The sequence below is a fragment of the Eleutherodactylus coqui genome, chromosome 5, assembly GCF_035609145.1.
Source record: "Eleutherodactylus coqui strain aEleCoq1 chromosome 5, aEleCoq1.hap1, whole genome shotgun sequence".
Taxonomy (NCBI): domain Eukaryota; kingdom Metazoa; phylum Chordata; class Amphibia; order Anura; family Eleutherodactylidae; genus Eleutherodactylus; species Eleutherodactylus coqui.
The window spans coordinates 126693823-126718650 of NC_089841.1; the positions used below are offsets into that span (position 1 = coordinate 126693823).

General features: G+C 42.8%; 1 protein-coding gene across 1 annotated transcript in view; it reads left to right on the plus strand.

Annotated features, from left to right (window-relative positions):
- Positions 1-24828, plus strand: part of SNX24 (sorting nexin 24) — a 94210-nt gene that overhangs the window by 27077 nt on the left and 42305 nt on the right. The window lies entirely within an intron of this gene.

A 24828-nucleotide genomic window follows, 5' to 3' on the forward strand; every position in this document is an offset into this window, starting at 1 on the left:
TTTCAAGCCCCCAGTGATTCAAATCTTGGGAGTCTGCACAATTCAGTACACTAACCCAAGCTAGCATCAGAGGAATCTAACCAGGTTCCTTCGACAACGCTGAAATTGCTTCAGTTTGTCATGCACTGGGCATGCCAGGTCCACACAATATCATTTACTTGCAAATGGGCCTGGCTCTTGAGCCCTCTGGTATCTGACTCCTGGCCTGCAATTTGTCATGTTGGTGGCATTATCAGCGTACGGTTATTTTAATACACCCTGATTGTTTGGGGAAGCAAAGAATATCTGACACGCAGAGATTGAACAAAATAGACTTGAAAAGACTGTACCATGACCAGCCATGAATAAGGCAGCAGGTAAGCCCCAGATTTACAACAAATATGTTAGATCTGTTTGTTTCACTTCACTAAGTCTTCACAGGGGCCATTGCCATCACTTAAAAAAAAAAGGCACCAAAAGAGAAGCTTCTGGTAAACAGGGAAGGAACAAATGCTACTTGGGGAGGGGATGTCCTTTACTTTATTTAGTCATTTTGTTTAAATTGATTTTGATAACGTTTAAAAGCTAAAAAATATTTGTGAGTTAAGATGAAAAAAAACCTTGTACTCAACCATTATGGCTGCCAAGTCCAGCGCTGCCTCCCAAGCCCCTCAAGCTTCTACCACAGTCATGTTCCATTCAGTGTTCTAGTTACACACAAGGATTGTTGTTTTGAAAGACTGAACAAATTAACGACTTTTTTGCATAGAAATGCTAAGATGGGCGTGTGTTTATGAGGGGAATCTCTGGCCAGCAGGTTTTTAATTAGTGTGAAGAAAAGCCATTGTCTTCTGCTGCAGGAGTAAACAAGTAGTCATTGTGTTTAGCAAACAATCACCCCTCCCCTCGAGTCTTTTAGCCTGGGTTCAAACTAGGCGGATTCCCGTCGGAGATCTCGCGGTTTGGCCGCAGCAAAAACCGCGAGATTTCCGCCAGGAGAACCACCACGGAAAACCCCACAGCGGCTTTGAAGCGGCCTGGCCGCTCGCTCTTCCACTGCGGCCAGCACTCCCATAGAGGAGAGCGCGGCCGCAGCGGAATGAAAAAAAAAATGGACATGCTGCATGTTCTGAAACCGCGGCTGCGTCCGCCGCAGCCGCGGTTTCAGCCGGACTTACCGCAGCGGATTGGCCGTCCCGTGTGGACGAGATTTCTGAGAAATCTCATCCACATGGCTGGCTAATCCCGAGATTATCGGCCGCAGGCAGATTTGCCGCGGCCAAATTCCACGCGGAATTTCCGCGACAAATCCGCCCTGTGTGAACCCAGCCTTAGTCTTTCAAACGACTTAACAAATGTCATTTAAACGAAGCGAAAAGAAAACGAACTAATGACCATTTTTATGCAGACTGAAACTCAGGGACAAGTGAATGAATGGTGCACGATGGCTTCGCATTTACACATAACGATTATTGCGCAAATTCATTCATTTGAAGTTTTGAGCGATAATCGTAGCGTGTAAATGGGCCTTTAAGCAATTGTGTGCTGTTCACAGCAATGTTACCGCTGAAGTCAGTGATTGGCTGTAGTGCTCACATGAGCAATGACTAATGCAGGAGATTCCCGGATTGGCGCGGCGGAGTATTGGGTGACTGCGCTAGATTGAAGGGTTATTTAACAGGTGAATAGAGTCTGTGTTGGAATGGAGCATTGGTGGAGTATAAAACACAGCTGTCTGGACTCCCTGTTCCATCACCTTACGCTATGGGGCTCAAACATGATGACGGGTTACCTTTTAATGTGAGTTACATTTCTTGTTTTGGGGGCTAAGGATTATGACGTGGGGCTTGGAGGAGGAGAAGAATCAGAAAACCATATGTATTTTTATTCTATTCTGAGGATGAAATAAGACTGTATATTTATTCTGTATCTTCAGATTTCAGAAGAGTTTGCTTTATTTCTTAGACAGCTGTGTCATGTTCTTGCATTTATGAGTTTAAAGGGGTTGTCCCGCGCCGAAACGGGTTTTTTTTTTTTTCAATAGCCCCCCCCGTTCGGCGCGAGACAACCCCGATGCAGGGGTTAAAAAAGAAAACCGGATAGTGCTTACCTGAATCCCCGCGCTCCGGTGACTTCTTACTTACCTGGTGAAGATGGCCGCCGGGATCTTCTCCCTCGGTGGACCGCAGGTCTTCTGTGCGGTCCATTGCCGATTCCAGCCTCCTGATTGGCTGGAATCGGCACGTGACGGGGCGGAGCTACGAGGAGCCGCTCTCCGGCACGAGCGGCCCCATTCAGAAAAGAAGACCGGACTGCGCAAGCGCGTCTAATCCGGCGATTAGACGCTGAAAATTAGACGGCACCATGGAGACGAGGACGCTAGCAACGGAACAGGTAAGTGAATAATTTCTGTATGGCTCATAATTAATGCACAATGTACATTACAAAGTGCATTAATATGGCCATACAGAAGTGTATAACCCCACTTTGTCTCGCGGGACAACCCCTTTAACATGAGTGATTGTGAAAGAGGTTCTATAGTGCGATATAGTCATATAAGGACTGTACGGGCATTTTATATAGGCAACCTTCTAAATGAAAGATTATATGAGAAAAAAAAAAATCTAAGGCCCATTTAGACGCAACGATTATCGGTCAAAATTTGTTAAATGTCGAAAGTGAGCGATAATCATTACATGTAAATGCGCGCCCAATTCGTTCATCGTTGTCTTTCAGTCCGATTTATCGTTTGGTTTAAATGAAAATTGTTCAGTCTTTTAATGATTTTTACCAAATTTGTTTACCTTCACTGATTCACATGTCATTCAAACAAACTATCGTTCCATTATCGTTTATCGTCCATTTTCCAACGGCGATCATTAATTTTAAACGGTCGTCTTTAAAAGCAAAACTTTTGCTCACTTTTGATCGCTTAAACGAATTTTGAGCGATAATCGTTGCGTCTAAATGGACCTTTAGCTGCTTTAGAAATAATGCCAGTCTTATCCATGGGCTATGTCTACTATGGGAACTGGGTTCTGCAATATAGAACACAGCATGTGGACAAGGGAAGTGCGGTTTCTAGTATAAAGCAAGTCTGTATTAGTTCAGTATGTCGACTCAGAAGTATGGGTGGAGACTTGGTTTAGCAGAGGTGGAATGCCCACATGTGCTGATTGGCTGGTTAACGCACACCTGCACAGAGCCATGCCTACACGACTGCCTTCGCTTGTAGAAAATATACTACAGGGACAACACAACGGCCATCATCACCACCCTGGAGCCGACATGGGATGAGCACATCCACAGAAGCCGCTGCTGGCTCAGCACTCCCTCCCAGCAGGTGGCAGCAGGGTGTCTCCCCAGCCGCTGGAGCGGACGGGCATTCAGGTGGTAGGAGAGAGTTGGGCCGCCGTCTGTTTCACAGGCTCCATCTGCAGCATTCTGACCGCTCGTTGATGGCGCCTGTCAGGAAGGAAGGCGTGCAGCCATTGTCCACCAGCAGCCGCTTCTGTATTGGCACTGCTGCTGCCGCCGTGTTCGCGGATGGTGATAACTGCAGCTTCCAGCCCCCGAGTACCCCCTCGGTGCTGGCGGCGGGATGAGGAAGGGCAATGAGTGCAGCTTCCGACCCGGAGTACCCCCTCACTTCGGGAGACATGCCCTTCTCACAGGGGCTAATAAGCGGGGAGCTGAATAAATTGGACTCTTGAAGCGGTGTGTCTGGTGAACTCTTGAAGGTGTGTGTCCAGCCAGCCAATCAGTAGCTGTGGGCATTCCGTGTAACTTTCCCCTCCCAACCCATGTCTCCACCCATACTTCCGGTGGATACATGGTACACTAATACCAAGCAAGTCTTTGTTTTCTGTTTTCATGCAACTTTTTAAACTACTTTTATTTTTATTCCCTATAATGGATTTGTGGCGGGATTATACCATTTCAGCTTCTCATTTTTTGAAGATTTGAATTTACAATTTTTGTGTTCCAACAAATGAAATCCTTCTTGTAGATAATGTCAGAACTCCTATTATTTTACTCTTGAAAAACCTGATCTATGCATCATTTTTTTCCATCCAAAATCTGTAATTGATTGCTTGTATGAAGTACCTAAGCCTCCAGCACAGCTTTCAGAATGCCGCTGACATCAATCGATTAGCGCGGAGGTGTTAATGTTAGAGATTTCATTCAGAGAACATTTAAAATGTCAGTAATCTGTTGCTAAAATCTGTCAGATCATGGGTTCTTGTTATATTGTACATGCTGTCTCTGATTAACAAGCTATTCTCACTGGAGTTAGTGCAAACCTTTTCACGCTTGCAGTCATGTGAAGGATGCGGAGCAGCTTGCCGTCAGCACCCTGTGCAGTAAAGTAGAAGAGATGGAGAGGTTTTAATATTTTATTTTTGTTTTTCTGTTTGTCCAATCTCTGTGGAATTTACCTAAACCCGCCAGACCAAGCATTTAACTCCACCTGATGTCACTGTGTAGCATAAAAATGGCAGGTTGGTGACCAGAAGGTGCCCTGAAGCTAGCTAAATAATTGTCATGTCAATGGCGTTCTATCGCTCTTGCTTTTTTTTTTAATAGTGACATTCACAAATTTTAATTTTCCTTTGTATTAATATGCATTTTGCAGTTGTCTAATATTCAGAAGGTCTCCGATACCTTTACATATCTGTATTAATACTTAACCTGGTCATTCTGCAATGTCCAACAAGTACAAATGAAATCCCAGAAGGGTGCTTTGCTTAGCACACTAGCTCCCGCCTGGTTCTGCCTCCTCCCCTTGCCAAGAGCCGACGAGGGGGCGGAAAGGGGAAAGGCAGTTTAGCAGAGCTAAACTGTCTCCCCCAGCCCGACGGCAATCTGGGCTCAGCGTATATGCTCGGGGCCACGGCCGTCTGAACAGACACACAAACGACAGATTTGTGCAACGTTCACACATTTGTACGGTGCTGGCGGGCACTCCAGAAAAACACCTATGCCTGTGTGAAAGAGCCCAGGGGTTAAGTAATCTGAGGCAGCCTGAATAATAAGGATGTACTACCCTACAGCTCAATTGAAAGTTAAATAGTTCAAGGTGGGTTTTAACCCTTTCCAATCCAATTTGTATCCTGGTTTTCCTAGGTGGCTTACTCCTTTTCTGCCATTATAAAATGTTGCTATATGCTGGCTAAAGCCAGTACTGCATGAGGTGACATGTTGGATAGGCTCCAACAGCAGAGAGGCTGGCAATATACAGTAAGAGAACCCCGACGGATGTCTTCCAGCATCGGAGCTGTACAGCCTTAAATCAGGATCAAAATCTCCTACTTTCAGGGGGAAGGCAGGCTGTATCCAATGGGCAGTAATTGGCTTTCATGGCTGATACATTACTCCCTGAATTCCCAATGAGCTCATTGTGCAGTTTAAACAGCTGCCGTTCAATAGCAAACGGCCGCTGTGTTAGGCTAGATTCAGACGAAAGTATATCGGCTGGGTTTTCACGCCAAGCCGATATACGATGTCCTCATCTGCAGAGGGGGGAGGATGGAAGAGCCAGGAGCAGGAACTGAGCTCCTGCCCCCTCTCTGCCTCCTCTCCACCCCTCTCCACTATTTGCAATGAAAGGAGGCGGGACGGGGCTAAGTTCTGAGAATTAGCCCCACCCCCGTCCTGCCTCTCCTCATTGCAAATAGGGCAGAGGGGCGGAGAGGAGGCGCAGAGGGGGCGGGAGCTCAGAGCACTGCACCTGGCTCTTCCAGTCTCCTCCCCCTGCAGAGAGAGACGACGTATATCTGCTGGGTGTGAAAACCGAGCCGATATGCGTTCATCTGAATGCGCCCTTATGTGAATGAGGAGGTGTGGGGGAGTGAGGAGAGAAATCTCCTGCACTGCCCAGCCCCCCTGCTGGCCGCTCCATGCACGAGCAAGCTCTGCTAGCTCCCATGCAGGAGTGCGGGAGCGCGGAGACACAGGGACGAGTGTCAGGCATCATTTGCCGACACTCTTCCTGTCTAAATGGGCCTTAAGTAACTGGATGATGTTGAAGAGGCCTACCACAAGAAAATTAAAAATCCACTTAGCATATGTATAAGTTAATCATTAAAGGGGTTGTCCATGATTTGAAAAACATGTCTGCTTTCTTCAAAAACAGCACCACACCTATCTACAGGTTACGTGTGATATTGCAGCTCAGTCCCTTCACTTCATTGGAACTTAATTATAATACCAGAAACAACCCATAACTGTTTCTTGAAGAAAGCGGCCTTGTTTTCTAATTCCGGGAAACCCCTTTAATGTATCAGTATGGCATTCTAATAACTATTATTACTGGCATATCCTTACCGTATGGCATCAGTGTATAATAATTATGGTTCTGGTGCTTGATAAAAGTTGAATAGTTCTGGGTTGTAATGCCAAACATGGTGCCTGAACTGGCACTCAGACTCCAGTGGTCAGACTCCCAGCAATCCAATATCATGAAATGTCATTAATGTATGTCATTGGTATACCGCTTTAGTTATTCTGGTTCACCTTAAAGATGGCACTGTGCAATAGACAAATTAATGTAATGCAATACTATGGTAATCTAGAATTGCTTTAGTTATGAGAAGTTATGGCTATATACACTACATACCTTAACAATCATTTTTTTAGTTGACTTTCACAGAAATTCTATAGTGTTAATATAGAAATGGCCAAAATCCAGCTTAGTGGGAAGTCAGCCCTAAGTGATGTACTTCTAGTGCTACAGGCATGCTTTGAGCAACCGCCCAGTCTTCTCCCGAGTCCCTGTATCCCTGTCACTTTCATTCTGTCTCCACTGATGTGCTCTTTAAATGTAGCAAATCAAGTTTGATGTTTTTTCAGTAAACCGTATAAATAAAGAAAAGTTTGAAAAGGATCCGGAACTGTGCAGAACTACAATACTAAAAAACTAGCTGAATAGTTGCTAACTTCTGTCTAAACTGTAATAAAAAAAAAAGTTGGAACCATGACTTTGTGGTTTTAGGCATCTGATTAAAAACATTTCTTAATTAGACAGACCTCCCATTCAAAGTAGATATATTATAGGCTCTTCCACTGCTATGTGAATTGGAAGGGCATAGTTATAGTAGTCATTGTAACCAAACGTGGTCTCATTTCAAGGAGCCATGATTAACTTGGAGACCAAAATGCAATATTGGGTGGAATGGGGCTGAGCTACAGTACCAGATCTGAGACCTAAAAACAGGTCCCACTGTTTCTGGGGGGGAAAGCACTAATTCTTCTGTTCTTAAAACGCCATTAGCCTAAGTACGCTTTGATTTTGAGAATTGCATAACTTATTGGGCAATGTTTGATCGTGCTTCATTAATTTATACAACTTGTGTTGTCTGTATGAGCAGCCCTTAAATAGCATGAAATGACAATTGCGTGTCAGTTCCGACTAAGTTGCGTTCTCTTCTGGTTAATGGAACTTTTTGAAGATCCATTTTCCCTTTAACACAGTAGTTTGTGTTCAAAAATGAAAGTAAAGTCTAAGCAGGTCTCACATTTCCAATTTCCTGCCACAATTCGAGTTGAGCGGGATGAGATTAGGATTTCAGAGCTTTTTATTAAATCTTTTTCGACAACTCGCCAACTAGTTTGCAAGTTTCCTTGATATAATCACATTGATAATTAATCTGTGTGCTGGTAATGTGTCTTCATTGCCCTACTGATCAGGAGAGAGTTGTGATATGTTAAGTGCTTTTGACATGATTTAATGAAGTTGTGTAGCATTTCCCGTGAGTTTGAAGAAGCACAAAATGTCTTCACCTTGTAGCACTCGCAGTCCTAAACAGTCTCATCTACTTCGTCAAATTGTTTTTTACTGATCAATAAGCAGTTTTGTGTACCCTTTCACTGCTGTCAGATGTCATTGTATGATGTAAATACACGTCAGGAGCAAGAAACTTGATAGCTCGCCGAGCTGTCATTGCGAGAGGTAATGGGCAGCTCATCTTATCTAGCGCACTTGGAGAACAAACCTGTATCTTGAGTATAGCGGTCTGTAATAATAAAAGTGTGTACTGGGTACATACATACAGTGTATAGAGAGAGTACGTGGGTTTTCCCCACTAAGGCCTCGTGCTCACGGGCACGCACAGATTCTGAGTGTGGAATTCTGCAGCGGATTCCACCCGTACCCGCAGACATGAGGAAAAAAAGACATTTACTCACCTGTCCGGATGCAGCGCGGGTCTCCTCCGTTGCAGGTGGATATTCTTTCTCCTGCACGGCCGATGCGCTCCGCACACCGTGCTTTCTTTTCTTTTTTAAAAAAAATCTCCTGCTTCCCCGCGAATCTGTGGCACTGCCACAGTGTCAGCTGCAGGCGTGCCGTGGATCAGACGGCTTCAGTGGAAGCCGTCTATGCGAGATCCACAGAAAAATGGAGCGTGCTGCATTCCCCCCCCCCCCCCCCCACGTGTGCAGTCCACATGCCGGGAAAAAATAACATCCGCAGTTATGTAAATGCCTGCGGATGCCCAATGATAGTCTATGGGCATATTGAACTGCGGATCATCCGCACGGATGACCCAGTAGAATTCCGCAATTCAATTATGCCCGTGAACATGAGGCCTAAGTGTCCGGCCTATTTTGTATTTTAATGACCAGGCATTTTTTTTCATAATATCACTCCAATAACCATAATTTTTTTTAGATTTTTTTTATTTGACATAGTTGTATGAGGGCTTAATTTTGTGGGAAGAGTTGTATTTTTTAATGCAGCCACTTTAGGATACATGGGGGGAAAAGCGTGTTAGCCAGTAGAGCAAAGTGTGATTGTTCTCAGTAAGAGAAACCAAGTAATCTTGTAGATATGATAGCTTTTAATGCCTAACAAAAATACATGATGTTATAGCAAGCTTTTGGATCTTCTATGGAAACTGATTTGCATGGGGCACGTATTCTTAGCCATTTAAAGGTATCCTACCTACAAGATTACTGGATTTCTCTTACGGAGAACAAGCACACTTAAGGATACATAAAATTTATTGTTTGACTTTTATTAAGTTTTTTTTTTTTATGGTGTTTACTGTACAATATAAATTACATGTTACCTTTATTCTGTTGGTCAGTACAATTATGGCAATACCTAATTTACATAGTTTTTTTTTTTTTTTTAAAGCATTACCGCTTTTTTTTAGTAAAAGCATTTTTTAAAAAGAAATAATTGTTTGTAATCCCAGACCCATAACCTTTTTATTTTTTCCACCAATGGAGCTGTGTGAGGTCTTGTTTTTTGCCAAGCGAGTTTAAGTTTCCAATGATACAATTTTGGGGGATTTGGAGGCAGAATTCTGCTTTTGTTTGCCGACACTCACCATGCTGTATAAATAATATGCTAATGTCATTCTTTGGGACAATACGATTATGTTAACAAATTTATATTTTTCTTGCACCATAGCCCCTTTTTAAAGAAAAATTATTGCTTTGCATTGCTGATTTTCATAACCAATAACACTTACTTATTTGTCAAAACAGGTGTATTGTTTATTGCGGGACGGGTTGTAGTTTCTCTTGGTACCATCTTGGGGTAGATGCGTCTTTTTAATCATTTCTTACAGTATTTTTTAATTAAAAATGGCAAATCTGACATTTTCTTTCCACTGTTCACCATGTTGGATAGCAAACGTGTTTTTATTGTACATGTCATTATAAATGCAGTGATGCCTGATACGTGTCTTTTTTTCCCTTAAAAATAGCCTTTTGTAGAAAAAATGTTTTTCTTTTTTCAACCCCTCCACGCCTTAAACTGTACATTTAAGTCCTGGGCACACAGGGGTTTGCAAGTAATCCCACTCCTTACAGGGCAGGTGCTGTCTGTCTGTGACAGCTGACAACTGTCCATAACAGCAGCGATCAACGGGAACGCTGATTGTGGATGTCAATTCTGACAGCAGCATTTAAATGTCCTGAGCGCCCCCTCCTCCACGATGAATTCACGAGGTGCCATTCCGATTCCATGGCAACCTGGGGCCTTCTAAAGGCCGCCAAGGCTACCATGACTGATTGCCTATCAAGGCGCGCCTGTGGCATGTTGTGATAGACTGCCTATCAATATATGCTATAATATAAGAAATGTTCCAAAAAAAGTATGTATTATGAGAAAAAAAATAAAAGGTAATAAAAGTTTTTAAAAAGTTTTTTCCTATAAATAAAAAATGAAAAAAAAACTAAACATATTTGATATCAGCATGTCCGATCTATCAAAGTAAGGGTGCGGGCAGACGAGCGTAGGCGTATTTACGTTCGCACGAGCGCAACGTATAATCGCCCGAGCGATCGTTTTTCACCGATCACGACCAGAGCTAGAAAGCGTATTTTCGTTTGGTCCTACTTTGCAAACGGTCTTTTCGGCGATCGAATATGCGTTGGCGCGTATTTCGGTCGCATATGTTCCGTTTTTTTTCGAATTTCCGTTTTTACGCGCTGTAAAATCGCCCATGCGAACGAATACATTCGAAACCATTGCCTCAGATGGTCACGTATAAACGTTTGGTCGCAAAAACGCGCCGTTTATGCGCTCGTCTGCCCGCACCCTAATGCATATAGTGCAGTATAGTATGATATTAAAAGCCCCTTTTAGTTAAACCAGCTGGAGGCAGCATACCCAAAAGCCTTGACTAGCCCTCCAGCTATCATGAGAATCCATCAGCACCTCATAATCGTATCGCGGGGTGACGGGGGAAACCCCACCACCTGTCAAATGCTTACATGCTGCAATCACTCTTGATCGCTGCATGTGGGGAGTAAAAGGGCTTGGATCGTTAGTTACTTCCTTCCTGGCCATTAGAGCAGGATCTCAACTGTCAGTAGACAGCCAAACCCTGGCTTTTCCCAATGTAGGTTTCCTGTGCCCACTAGACCGTTATGTTTTTATGATGGCCTAGCCTAAGCCTAAAACATGTAGGGATGGTCACTAAGAGATTAAAGAGGACACATTGGGAATAAAAAAAAATCATTAAGAGAGTTTTATTATCAGTATACACGTTTATTAAATACATTTAATTTTAAAAAATCCCTATTTACCATTCAAGTATTGTAATTTGAACAGCAAAATTGACGCCCAAGCACATTCCCAGCATCCTATGCTCCAATGATGTATGTTTACATTCTTGAATTCTCCTAAGATTCTAGGACTTTGTATGCTCACGGGAAAGCAGGAGATTTAAAAAAAATCTCCCCTATGCATGTGTGGGGGGCGTGCCCACCCACATGCAAGGAGGAGACCCACACATGTCCGGAATGTCCTCATGCCGCGGGCAGGGTGGGATCCCGGGGCAGGGCTCCCGCACACAAAAACTTGACCCACCCGTGGACATGAGGCCTTATACTGTATATTGAAAAAAGCAATCTGTTCCCCAGTGGATATCCTACATACCTCTATCCTAATTAACTTTGTTTCCTTACCTCTTCACTATTCTCTGACTAATCTTCAATAAAACATTGCATATTGCTTGAATGAACACAGCCCACAGGATGGCTCTCTGCTTGTCCAGGTTTGGTTGTCAATGAAGGACCAAGTCCAAGAAAGACTTAGATCATTATTTTTTTTAAGGAAATGTGGAATTCTCTTACTAATTATAAAATAAACAAACATTTTTCCTCCTAATGTTTTAATTGCTGATTCTTTATATTCTCATTTTTAAGGCGCTGGAACATAAATAACAGTCAAAAAAATCACCATGTGAAGGTGGGAAGTGTGCAAGGTAGAATAGCCAACCCATCACCTGTTGTCATTGGTGGAACCTCTAGTATCTGTAGGCAGATTTCTAATAGAGGTGCTACCTTTTGTTGTAAACCTGCTCGCTGATAATAGTGAGGTGACATCGCCCCTATTGTACATCGCACAAGATGAAAAGTCACAGATTGGCACCCAGTTGTAAAATAAAACAAAGTTTAGGATAAAAAACCTGATTCAAATGTTAGATATTTTTTAATGGTACATTTCCTTTTGAGATATGAAGGATTATTTTTAAGCTGAAAAGATGGCTGTCTTTGAAGAATATTCCCAGTTATTTATTACATCTGTCTCCAGAGATGGGGACACACAGAAATGAGTGGAAACCGTGAGAGAAGTTTGCATTGCTGGCATTCCTGCCAACTCTTTTCACATCATACTCTTCTATTCAATGCCGTTTCCATCTTTTAAAACTGTATAGAGATGGAAACCAGGACAATGCTGAGACGGCACTTTTCTATTCAGCTTTAAGGATTGACAGGATGGAAACCATGTGAAATGGTCCCACTCTTTGAACTCTTCACAAAATGCATTGGGAATAAGCAAATAGTCTTCCTGGAGCTCTAATGCCTGGAATTGAGCTGCTATGCCAGGCATTATTACTATGAAATTTATAGCACTGTATCGGCTGTGCAGGGAATAGATCGTGGTACTTGCCTGAGTGCCATGGCCTGTTTAGACAGATGATCAGCAAGGGTCTCTTGTAGCGGACCCCCAGTGAATACATGTTGACCTATCCTAAGTAGGTATTAGTGTAGTATGTCTCCATCGGAAGCAGGGGTTGGCCAGGCTTAGCTACAGGTAACTCCCAGGTCCCGCCAAAAGCTCCCGATTGGCTCCTGCACACACACACACGCTTACAGTTTCCCTAGGTCCGAGCTAAATTGCTGACCGAGAAATCAGCCCCGAGGCCACAGCCACGTCGAACTCCTGACCCGAGCGGCCACCGCGTCCACCTCCAAGCTCCCGAGCCCTGCTGCTTTCTGCTCAGCAGCTTTCATGATGCCTTTTTCTCTGAACAATTGGAGGTGCAATGAGCCTAGTTTCGGTAGAGAAGAAAACGCATACTAGCCGGTCGGGAGCTCGGAGGTGGTTGTGGCTATAGCCTCGGGGCTGATCGCTCGTCAGCAGTTGAAGCTCGTGTGGTTGTGGCTGTAGCCTCCTGGGCGTGACCTGGGTGTTACCTGTAGGTGAGCCCGGCCAACCCATACTTCCGGTGGAGACGCACTAGACAAATACGTCCTAAGTATTGGTCATCAGTTTCATAGACGTGGAAAACCCCTCTTAAAAAGCATGAAGTTTATAATCTCACATATACTGAAAAAAATGGATTCATGCTGGTGTTGAATTAGTTGCATAGCTACATGTAAACAATTGCCTTCTGTTGTCATTTTCTGTAGGGTCTGGATGCAATTCTTGAATAAACAGACCTGAATGTTGACCCCTAAGGTTAGGTTCACACGTTCAGGTTTTTGGGACTGTTGAGGTTGGAAAATGCATATGACCATACAGTGATAACTGCGTTACATTGCGAAAACTGGTTTGATCATTTCCTCTTTGTCCTCATTGCTGTGAGTTCATTTCTATTTATCTATTGGTCACTGATAGCAAAACCATTATGGCACCTCAAACTTCACTTTATCTAAAGTATTTCCATGCGCTGCAGGCAAAACTAAATTCCAGTTCGTTAAAATTCTTCACACTGACCACCAATGTAGGAAAAATGGGGAAGTTATGTGACCACATGTCGGATTCACTTACCCTTCGTAGTGTCTTCACAAAAACTGAATCCTTTATCTGGAGAGTGCTGCATTTATAGCCTATTTAGGGTGCATTCACACGGGCGACATCCATGTGATGTGTGGAAGACCATACCTCTGCATGCTGTATTCTCGTGCGAGATTCACACGAAAATAGAACATGTTGCGAGATAAAAAATGCCCATGTAAATACGCCTATGCAAATAATGGGTTGTATTTTCGTGTGAGTTTTGCACGTCTCGCAGCGTACAAAATTTGCACGCTTTTCTTGACTGTGTAAATGCTTACTTTAACACACACCACTGTCATTAAATGCCGCGTTTCGAATGTCGCGTTTTACTGTCATCTCAAGCGGCATTTTCGAACACATTGTACAGAGTTCTATAGTGTTTTATAATGCACCCCATCATTGTAATGGGCGATGAGCTTGTATAAAAAGCGCTTAAATGCATGAAAATAAATCGACTATAGAAACACCGTGTTCGAACTCTAGTCTGCAAGCCCCATTGAAATCAAGGGAGGCCTTGTACAGGGTTTACCGTGTTGTGTGAAACGTCGCAGTAAACGCTGGAAAAACCTTTGTGTGTGAGAGCGGCTTCAGGGCTCCAGCACACTGGCGAGGGCGATATTGGGCCGTGATTCACTGCCTGATATCGCCTTCGCAGTTTTAAAAACCCCTGGATTCGAGGTGTTTTCACAAGGGTTCCCTTCATCTTAGCCGCAGCCCTTTCAGTATCATAACTTTCATATCTCAAGTCACAAAGCCGTAGAAGAACATAAATTTATAACAATTTTTGACACTTTCAAGAAAGGGCTAAATTCTTCACGAGGATTTATGCCTGATTGGGAAGTAGGAGAAATCTGTAGCACAGATAACACTGCTGGCCTGCCCCCCCATCCCACACCCCAACTTTAATTCAGGGACTATAAAACCTTCACTCCCCCATCAAGGACTATTTCAAGATGTTTGTATTTCTGTTGTAGTATTCTTTTAAGTGCAAATTATTCACATCCATGTCTTGTCATAAGTATGTGTGTATAAATATGCATGCCTCTTCGGATCTATTTCATTTAGGCTGAAGAACAACCCTGCGTTGGGTCGGAAGCTTGCATTAACATCATGTATTTTTGTTAGCCATTAAAAGGTTTCATATCTACAAGATTACTTGGTTTCTCTTACTGAGAGCAATCACATTTTGCGCTACTGGCGAACACGGTATCAAACTTTTTTCATTGTAGTTTAAAACATCACACATTCTGTAAATTACCTAGGTATTCTGTACAATGCCTGCTCTTCACACATTGCATATACACTACCGTTCAAAAGTTTGGGGTCACCCAAACAATTTTGTGTTTTCCATGAAAAGTCACACTTATTCACCACCATGCGTTGTGAAATGAATAGAAAATAGAGTCAAGACATTGACAAGGTTAGAAATAATGATTTGTATTTGAAATAACATTGTTTTTACATCAAACTTTGCTTTCGTCAAAGAATCCTCCTTTTGCAGCAATTACAGCATTGCACACCTTTGACATTCTAGCTGTTAATTTGTTGAGGTAAGCTTGTGAAATTGCACCCCACGCTTCTAGAAGCATCTCCCACAAGTTGGATTGGTTGGATGGGCACTTCTGGCGTACCATACGGTCAAGCTGCTCCCACAACAGCTCAATGGGGTTCAGATCTGGTGACTGCGCTGGCCACTCCATTACCGATAGAATACCAGCTGCCTGCTTCTGCTGTAAATAGTTCTTGCACAATTTGGAGGTGTGTTTAGGGTCATTGTCCTGTTGTAGGATGAAATTGGTTCCAATCAAGCGCTGTCCACTGGGTATGGCATGGCGTTGCAAAATGGAGTGATAGCCTTCCTTATTCAGAATCCCTTTTACCCTGTACAAATCTCCCACCTTACCAGCACCAAAGCAACCCCAGACCATCACATTACCTCCACCATGCTTAACAGATGGCGTCAGGCATTCTTCCAGCATCTTTTCATTTGTTCTGCGTCTCACAAATGTTCTTCTTTGTGATCCAAACACCTCAAACTTGGATTCATCCGTCCACAACACTTTTTTCCAGTCTTCCTCTGTCCAATGTCTGTGTTCTTTTGCCCATCTTAATCTTTTTCTTTTATTGGCCAGTCTCAGATATGGCTTTTTCTTTGCCACTCTGCCCTGAAGCCCAAAATCCCGCAGCCGCCTCTTCACTGTAGATGTTGACACTGGTGTTTTGCGGGTACTATTTAATGAAGATGCCAGTTGGGTACCTGTGAGGCGTCTGTTTCTCAAACTAGAGACTCTAATGTGCTTATCTTCTTGCTTAGTTGTGCAACGCGGCCTCCCACTTCTTTTTCTACTCTGGTTAGAGCCTGTTTGTGCTGTCCTCTGAAGGGAGTAGTACACACCGTTGTAGGAAATCTTCAATTTCTTAGCAATTTCTCGCATGGAATAGCCTTCATTTCTAAGAACAAGAATAGACTGTCGAGTTTCAGATGAAAGTTCTCTTTTTCTGGCCATTTTGAGCGTTTAATTGACCCCACAAATGTGATGCTCCAGAAACTCAATCTGCTCACAGGAAGGTCAGTTTTGTAGCTTCTGTAACGAGCTAGACTGTTTTCAGATGTGTGAACATGATTGCACAAGGGTTTTCTAATCATCAATTAGCCTTCTGAGCCAATGAGCAAACACATTGTACCATTAGAACACTGGAGTGATAGTTGCTGGAAACGGGCCTCTATTCACCTTTGTAGATATTGCACAAAAAACCAGGCATTTGCAGCTAGAATAGTCATTTACCACATTAGCAATGTATAGAGTGCATTTGTTTAAAGTTAGGACTAGTTTAAAGTCATCTTCATTGAAAAGTACAGTGCTTTTCCTTCAAAAATAAGGACATTTCAATGTGACCCCAAACTTTTGAACGGTAGTGTGTGTATATATATATATATATATATATATATATATATATATATATATATATATATATATATATAGTGTGTGTGTAATTTTCCTTCAACATATGCATTCCATAAGTGGATGTTCTCTCTTGTGTGTTGAGGGTATAGAAGTGGACATCCCATTTCACCCTACAGAATTTCCTATCTCCTCCTGTTGGACACATTCAGACTCCTCTCTGTGTATTAGGACTTTGAAGATACAAACGAGTAGCTCAGTAATTGCTTTCTTGAATCTGCCCTTAATAATTACATTTAGTAAGGCTGTATTGAAAATTAGAAAGGCAGAGACTAATAGAAAACTAGATTTTTCACTGAATTAGAAAGCTAGACAATCCATATATTGACAAGACTTCAGGTTGAGAGGGATCAAGAAAACTGTTTTGGACTGTCTGTACGAGGAGTCGGGTGCCGTCCTGATCCGCAGTGGCATCTGCATTTTATCGAGGTAAAGATGTCTTGATGTGATCTCATGTAAATAGGTGTCAGCGCTGCAGATGGGAGTCATGCGAAAATTCTTTGTACATTCTGGAAGAAATCTCTCCTTGTTGCTTGTTAATTTCTGGTAGGAACATGCATTTTTCTAATGAGGCACCGAATGAGTGCCGGAAAACTGTTTCAGATCATTCTCTAAATTGAACTACTGGGGTATTTAATTTTCTTTGTTATTCACAGTCATTAAGAAGTTATTTGCAGGGTTGTTCACTAATGTCATCTTTCCCCATTGATGAGGTGATATGGGATGCAGAGGAGGGAGGAATTTCCTTCACGGAGACCCCCTGTGTTCAGAGGTTATTGTGATTGGAAACAGTTAAGGCCCTTATACACTGAGTAATTATAGTTTAAAAGGGCGAAAATGGACAACGATCATAAACACGGACAACGATTAAACGGTGATTCATTCGCATATCGTTCATTTCATCCAACCGTAAAAATGACCATTGGCTCGTTCGCTAATAGTTCAGTTTAAACACCGATTGTTCAGTTCTCATTTACTGGTACAGTGAACTGAACAACCCTGTTAAAAGATACATATTTATCTTTGTGTCTAAACTAACTGCTGGAGCGAATGAGCAAACTGATTATTGTTAGTGCGTACGGACAATAATCATTCCATGTAAAGGCACACTTACTCCCTGTAGCATAAAAATGGAGCGTTGCATAGCACTTGTTCAACTCAGCGGGGGCATAATGTATCGTAGAATTCATTAAAGGCTGCTTTCACAATTGAGCTGGGAATTCTGCCTTCCTGCTCCAATCGGGGAGCAGGAAAGAGGAATCCCCACGGCCAAATAGTTCCCTCTCTGGACTGAACTGAACCGCGCCGGACGAACCCAATTGACTATAATGGAGTACATCAGTTTTCTGTCCAGTCTTGGTACAGAAGAAAAAGTGCTGCGTGCAGTGCCTTTTTCTTCCAGGATTTGCAGCTGGATATGTTCTTCCAGGACTTCCGACTGAAGGTTCCGACGGAAATGTGAAACCAGCCAAATGGTGAGAATTGTGTTTCACGGGCCCTCACTACTGCCATGTCAGGGCTGCAAAAAAATTCCACATACCTTTTATAAATTACAGATTTTTTTTCTGATGAAGAAAATATATGTTTTTTCACTCTGAGTACCGTAATTCTTTTAACAGTTTTATAAGCAACTCATTTGTGCTTAGCCCACTGCGAATAGATTCTCCGAGAATATATCTCTGGTTTTCTCAGCCTGGTTACTTGTGATTGGAAGGAACAGCTGGTAGAACACACAGAAATTATGTTGACTTGCAAAATCAGTCTAAGAGTCATTGTTCCAAAAGCAAAGCCAAGGTACAAATTGTCTGATTATGATAGATCATGTAACGAGAAATGGTCTTTGTATGGGGGTGAAAAATCAATGCCAAATCTCTTGGAACTGATCCTCCTTTTTTATCACACACAATGAACTGAGGTGCTGGAAAGAAATATGCTGATTCCAGATGTTGGCTGACAGAGATGCATAGGAGGTAGCGCGCTCGGACTAGATTTCCTTCAGTGTATTTTATCATTCTTGTTTTGTTTACTATATTTATTGGTATTTGTTAAGTGTCAGAGTTTTTGTTTAGAACAATAGAACTTTTATTACTGCCCCCATTGGGAGTCAGGATGCTACAGGCATGAATGTCAAACCTTGTTCAAATAATTGAGAGCCAGAGGGTATCCCTCCAAACCTTTTGTTTAAAGCCTTTAAGTGGGCAAATGAGACACAACGTGATGGACATCTATTCTGCAACAACCAAAAAACTGAAAAAAGATAGAACTATCAGAAACGTTGGCACTTATGATGCCTATGCTGGTCATATCGGGGGCATTTTAAAAATATTTAGCTTTTAATAAGAGAGGGCCCTGACTTGGCGGAAGTTTTGCCCACAAAACCTGCACGTCCATACTGATGTGGACCGAACCTAAAGGCGCATTTACACAGAGCGATGATCGCTCAAAGATCGCTCAAATGACAGTTTGAAGTGACAGCATAAACTATTAAGTAGCTACTCAGCTACTTAAGAGCAATTAAGTGTGCAAATGAAGCCTTAGCTGAAAGCAGTTAATAGCCTGAGGGCTCTTATCTGCTTTCAGTTCCTTTGTTCTCCAATGGGAAACAATGCTATCAGCACTACCCGTGGAGAACTACTAATGAGGCTGAACGATGATTTTTAATTTAGCCTGAACGTAACTATCAGCTAGCAGTGCATGATGGCTGCGCATTTAGACGCAACGATGATCACTCAAGCGATCGCTTTTTAGCGGGTTTTTTTGAGCGATCATCGCTACGTGTAAATGGGCCTTAAGAAATCAACTGGTACACAGTCATTTTATTAAGCAACAGAGAGTTGATCGTGAACGGACTGTTATAGGCAGCTTTCCATGTGGTGATTGTAAATTTTGTCTTATTATAAAAATGACATCATTATGTAGTCCAGTAGATAATAAAATGTACCAAATCAAACAAATTGATACATTTTTTTAATAGCTGGTGTTATTTATGTTGCTGAATGCTCATGCCCTAAATTATACATAGGAAACCCATTCAGCAACTACAACAAAGATGTCGAAAATTAAACATTCTAGTAGAATAAAAATGGATACACCAGTTGCACCACATATGAATGGTGCTGCTGCTAACAACCTAAACGATTCTGGTTTGAATCGGATTCATAATGGCTGCAGAGGTGGCGATCTAAACAGCAAGGGTCTTCGTGAGGAAGACAAATGGATATTCCGTTTAGGTAATTTGAGCCCTCATGGTGTCCATCGGGGCTTTGCTTTTTCAGCTTTCTTGTAACAATCCTGCAGCTTCTTCCGATATTTGTGTTACTATCTCTTTAAGGCTATGTTTACACATAATGGAAATGCTGCTAAAATCTATGCAGTGGAAAATGTCATGGGGGGGAGATTTTAAATGCTCGTTGTGTCTCTCCTCACTCCATTATAGCCCTGCCCCCTGAAGAGGCTGCTGCGGCGGAGCTTGAGGGGGTCTTGTTGGTTCCGGGATTTTAGTGGCAAATAGTTTCTGTCTGGGATCATGAAAGAAACGATGTTTGGATTCTCATAGATTTAGCGTTTATAGGAGCCCTTGGGGTCTGAAATACATTGTAAGCACAGATTGCGAGTTTTAATAAATGAAATGAGATGGTTTTAGTAGAACCATAAAGGTTAAAGGGGTTGTCCCGCGCCGAAACGTTTTTTTTTTTTTTTTCAATAGCCCCCCCGTTCGGCGCGAGACAAACCCAATGCAGGGGTTTAAAAAAAAAAACCGGATAGTACTTACCCGAATCCCCGCGCTCCGGTGACTTCTTACTTACCTTGCGAAGATGGCCGCCGGGATCTTCACCCTCGGTGGACCGCAGGTCTTCTGTGCGGTCCATTGCCGATTCCAGCCTCCTGATTGGCTGGAATCGGCACACGTGACGGGGCGGAGCTACGAGGAGCCGCTCTCTGGCACGAGCGGCCCCATTCAGAAGGGAGAAGACCGGACTGCGCAAGTGCGTCTAATCGGGCGATTAGACGCTGAAAATTAGACGGCACCATGGAGACGGGGACGCTAGCAAAGGAGCAGGTAAGTGAATAACTTCTAATAATGGCTCATATTTAATGCACGATGTATATTACAACCCCTTTAAGTTTAGTGTGCCTTATAGGCTTTGTTGTAGTGATTAGTTTTTGTTTAGGCCTTTGCAACAATATTCTTGGACTTCATTGATAGCAGCCGAAGCCTAAAGTTTCAGAACCCCCATTCGGTGCTTTGCAATCTGTTGAGCTTCGTATTTTAAACTTGCACTTATTTGGGGGAAAGCTTTGTACTTATTTATTGACTGAGATGTCCTCATTGAACCACTACTTAGAATCAGTGGAAGAACAATCCTTCTTCTTTGCTGTCCGGTCCTTCAGTTATTCTGTCCTCCAGCATAGTGCAAAAATACTGGATTGAAACTGATGGCAAAACCGGTCGCATATTCTTCGTAAGGCCGCCTGCAGACGGCCGGGTCGGATCCGGCAGCTAGAATTCTCGCAGCCGGACCTGACCTGAGCACCTGCAGAGAGCAGCGCGTACTCACCCGCGCCCTGCAGCTCCGGCTCTTTCATGTGCCGGCAGCCGGCGCATGTGCAGACCAGTGCCGGCAGCGGATTCCGTCCCGGCCGTGGACAGGCAGCCTAAAATGTCACCTTGAAATATGTGAACCATTGTGCTAGTTATGTAGCTGCACATACCTATTTGAAGTCTTGCGTTGTCATACAATTGCACAAGTCTCTGTCATGGATTCTGTTGTTTTTCATGGGGAAAAATAGTTTTTGTGTACAACCACTATTTTTAATCAAAAAATGATCACCTCAACGGACCCCAACATACTCCATTATAACTAGGCTCTTCTGGTGTCTGTCTTGCGAATGATGTGGCAGACCATTTAACATAAGCCATAACATAGAAGTGACGATTAACCATTTAGTCGCTGCAGACTCCGGGTCACCCTATGACTATTTGCTAGTTAAAAGAAGCTGTACTTGATAGACGAAAATGGTGAGAGTTGATCCATAGGGTGACCCAGCATAGACGTAAACACCGCCTAATGGATGTATATTTTGGACTATGTAGTACTTAGCATTTTATCTGGTATGGGTCTTAATGCACACCAGTATATTTTTAGTGATTTGCTGGGAGATAGGATTGTTACGATGCATAGCTGTTTCCTCATTCTAGCGTATATTTTTTCAGCATGTAATTCCTCATTCTTTACTTTGGCTCTCTTACTTTTGTGAACCAATTTCCTTACATTGTTAGGCAGACATAGTCTGCACTTTTTCAATTTCAATAGTTTTAAAAATCCATGTTTGGTCCTGACAGGTACTTTGTGGTGACATAATTCCTTTTTGGAAAGTATGAATGAATGAAATTGCTTCTCATATAGTGGTAACGGGAAATCTTATTCCTGGGAGATTTGGGTTCAGTGTTTCACTAACAAATTGTAATATGTTATGGGATGCATAGGTATGTACCATCTAACAGGATATACATACCAAGTGATAATCTCACAGACCAATTTTTTGGATGCTTATATTTGAATTTGAAAATCTATCCCTTAGGGCTTATTCACACGGGCGTATTTTTCACCAGTATTTTGTGAGCCAAAACCAGGAGTGGGTCCAAAATCTGGAAGAAATGCAAATCTTTCCATGATACTTTCTCTCTATACGTCCCACTGCTGGTTTTGGCTCACAAAATCTTGATGAAAAATACGGCCGTGTGAATAAGCCCTAAGGTTCATATATGGGGCCACGTCTGGAGCTGCCACAATGCTGCTTTAAACTTGCTACTGTGTGTATGCTTATAACACAAGAAGCATACAGCTCCAATTCCAAAAAAGTTGACATGCCGTTTAAAATCTAAAGAAAACAAAAGAATGCAATGGCTTTGACATCTCCCATAACCATATTTTATTAACAATAGAGCACATTTCAGAAGTTAGAAGTGAGACACTTTTCCATGTCATTTAGAAAAATTAATTTATTTGTAAATTGATGGCTACAACACATCTCAAAAAAGTTGGGAGAGGCGTAAGAAAAGGCTGAAAAAGTAAGTGGTATTCATGAAAAACAGCTGGAGGGTCAATTTTCTACTAAGTCACATGATTGTGTATAAAAAGAACATGTCAGAGAGGCAGAGTCTCTCACACTTTTTTTGGAATTGGGATTGGACACAGACCTCAATATTTGCTACTCATAGTTTTTTTTCACACAGTGTTTTTGAGTCCACCCCGCTCTCCGTCTTGCTTCTTGAAAATGGCATTGAGACAGAAACCTGGACAGAACCATAGCCATTAATGTGTAAAAAGGAGACCATGTTTATCTCGGTTTCAAAGGGGTTTTTGTCCCTTTTAGGTCTTTTTAGAAAGATAGAAAAGCATTGACCACTGTGCTTTTCTATCCTTCTAAATGGCAGTAGTGGGTTGGAAACTTTGTGAAATGGGGACAAACATGGTCTGGGTTTCAGATATTAAACGCTATGGTTCTTTTCAGGTTTTCATTTGGTTAGCATATTCAGCATGTGAGGCAGAAACCCGAGATGGAGAGCGCTTAGGGCTGGCCTGAAGATGTGTGAAGAAAAAAAAAGAGAATTTTGCACGAATGTGAACCCCACTCTTTTGAATGGTGTCATACACGAGTGATTTTTCTTTTCTTCCCCGCATCGCGGTGTAGGGGAAAAGAATCATGGCATGTACTATCTTTGGGCATTTCCTCATTGTTTTTAATGGGACCAACACACGAGTCTGATGCAAGGTTCCCCATTGACAACAATGGTAAAAACTCTGTGATCCTCCTGCACGGCTAAAAGCCATGGCGGAGGATCGCTACTTCCTGAAGTGATGCGTGGCGGTTTTAACGCAATAAAATGTCTCGCATTTACGGGGACATCGCACGTTGGCAAGCGTGATACTGGGCTAAGTTTCCCGGCCCGATATCACACTCGCTTGTGTGAAATTAGCCTTAGGCCACTCTCACATAGGGCCTCGCCGACGTGTTGGAACCGGGCGCTGGTTCCTGAGTGCGATCTGCTCCATTTTTCCGGGTTTTTTTTCCCGCGATTAAGAAACCTAATCATCCAGGCAGGAACTTGCGTTTGAGAATGGTGGTAAAATCGCTGCAAAACGCTGTGATTTAATTAATGGCTTTTTGCCGACGGCATGTGTGAGAGTGGCCTTAGGCCACCTTTACACAGCAGTGCTTGGATGAGCGTTTAGCATTTGTATTTGTAATCCAAAGTGAGAATTGGAATTTACAGCTAGAAGAAATACTGTGGAAAGACTTGCACCTCTTCTGTGTTTTGGGCCTTCTACTACTTTTGGCTTATAGATGCAAAATACTGCTGTGTAAAAGTGGCATTAAAGCCACAAGTACGTTATTGCTTGCCATTTACAGAAATGGACATCAAGCTTCTTATTAACTCTTTAACTGTCTCACTGCAACTAGGCAGTTAACTTTTCCTACATTAGATAACTATACAATACGTGGTGTAAGGCTGGGTTCACACGGGGCGGATTCCCGTTGGAAATCTCGCGGTTTGACCGCAGCAAAAAACGCGAGATTCCTGCCGGGAGAACCGCGGCGGCTTTGAAGCGGCCCAGCCGCTCGCTCTTCCGCTGCGGCCGGCGCACCCATGGAGGAGAGCGCGCCCGCAGCGGAAAGAAAAAATAAATAGACATGCTGCATATTTGAAAGCCGCGGCTGCAGCCGTCGCAGCTGCGGATTGGCCGTCCCGTGTGGATGAGCTTTCTGAGAAATCTCGTCCACATGGCTGGCTCATCCCGAGATTAGAGGCCGCAGGCGGATTTGCCGCAGCGAAATTCCGCACGGAATTTCCACGGCAAATCCACCCTGTGTGAACCCAGCCTAAAGACTAAACTTCATAGACTGCAAATCCCAAATTCTGTGTAAATATTGAGCCAGCAATGAGTGCTGGGAGACTTCAGTACTTTCAGCAGAACTGTGAATGCAGCTCCGTCCTCTAGTACAGGCTGTAAATGGGGGTTGTTTCAATTTAAATAATGCGCTATATTTACAACCTTGCGTAACGTTTTATGCAGATTACAGGAGAGAGCGGTAATAAGAAATAATTGGTGTAATAGGAGGCGACCCCATTTTTTTCTGGCTGAACAGCAGCACACACAGAGCCCATATTGGCATCAGTTACTATGTTGTAGATGCCTCTATGTTGATAACATTGCATTTACTAATGCATATTGTGTAACAGGGAAAAAATCCTTTATTTCCCACACCGAGTAATAAGAGTCTCTATAGAATATCATATACTAAGCTGTGTGGGAAACAAGGCAGCATGGGCAGAACAATTGTGCCAAGTCTGAT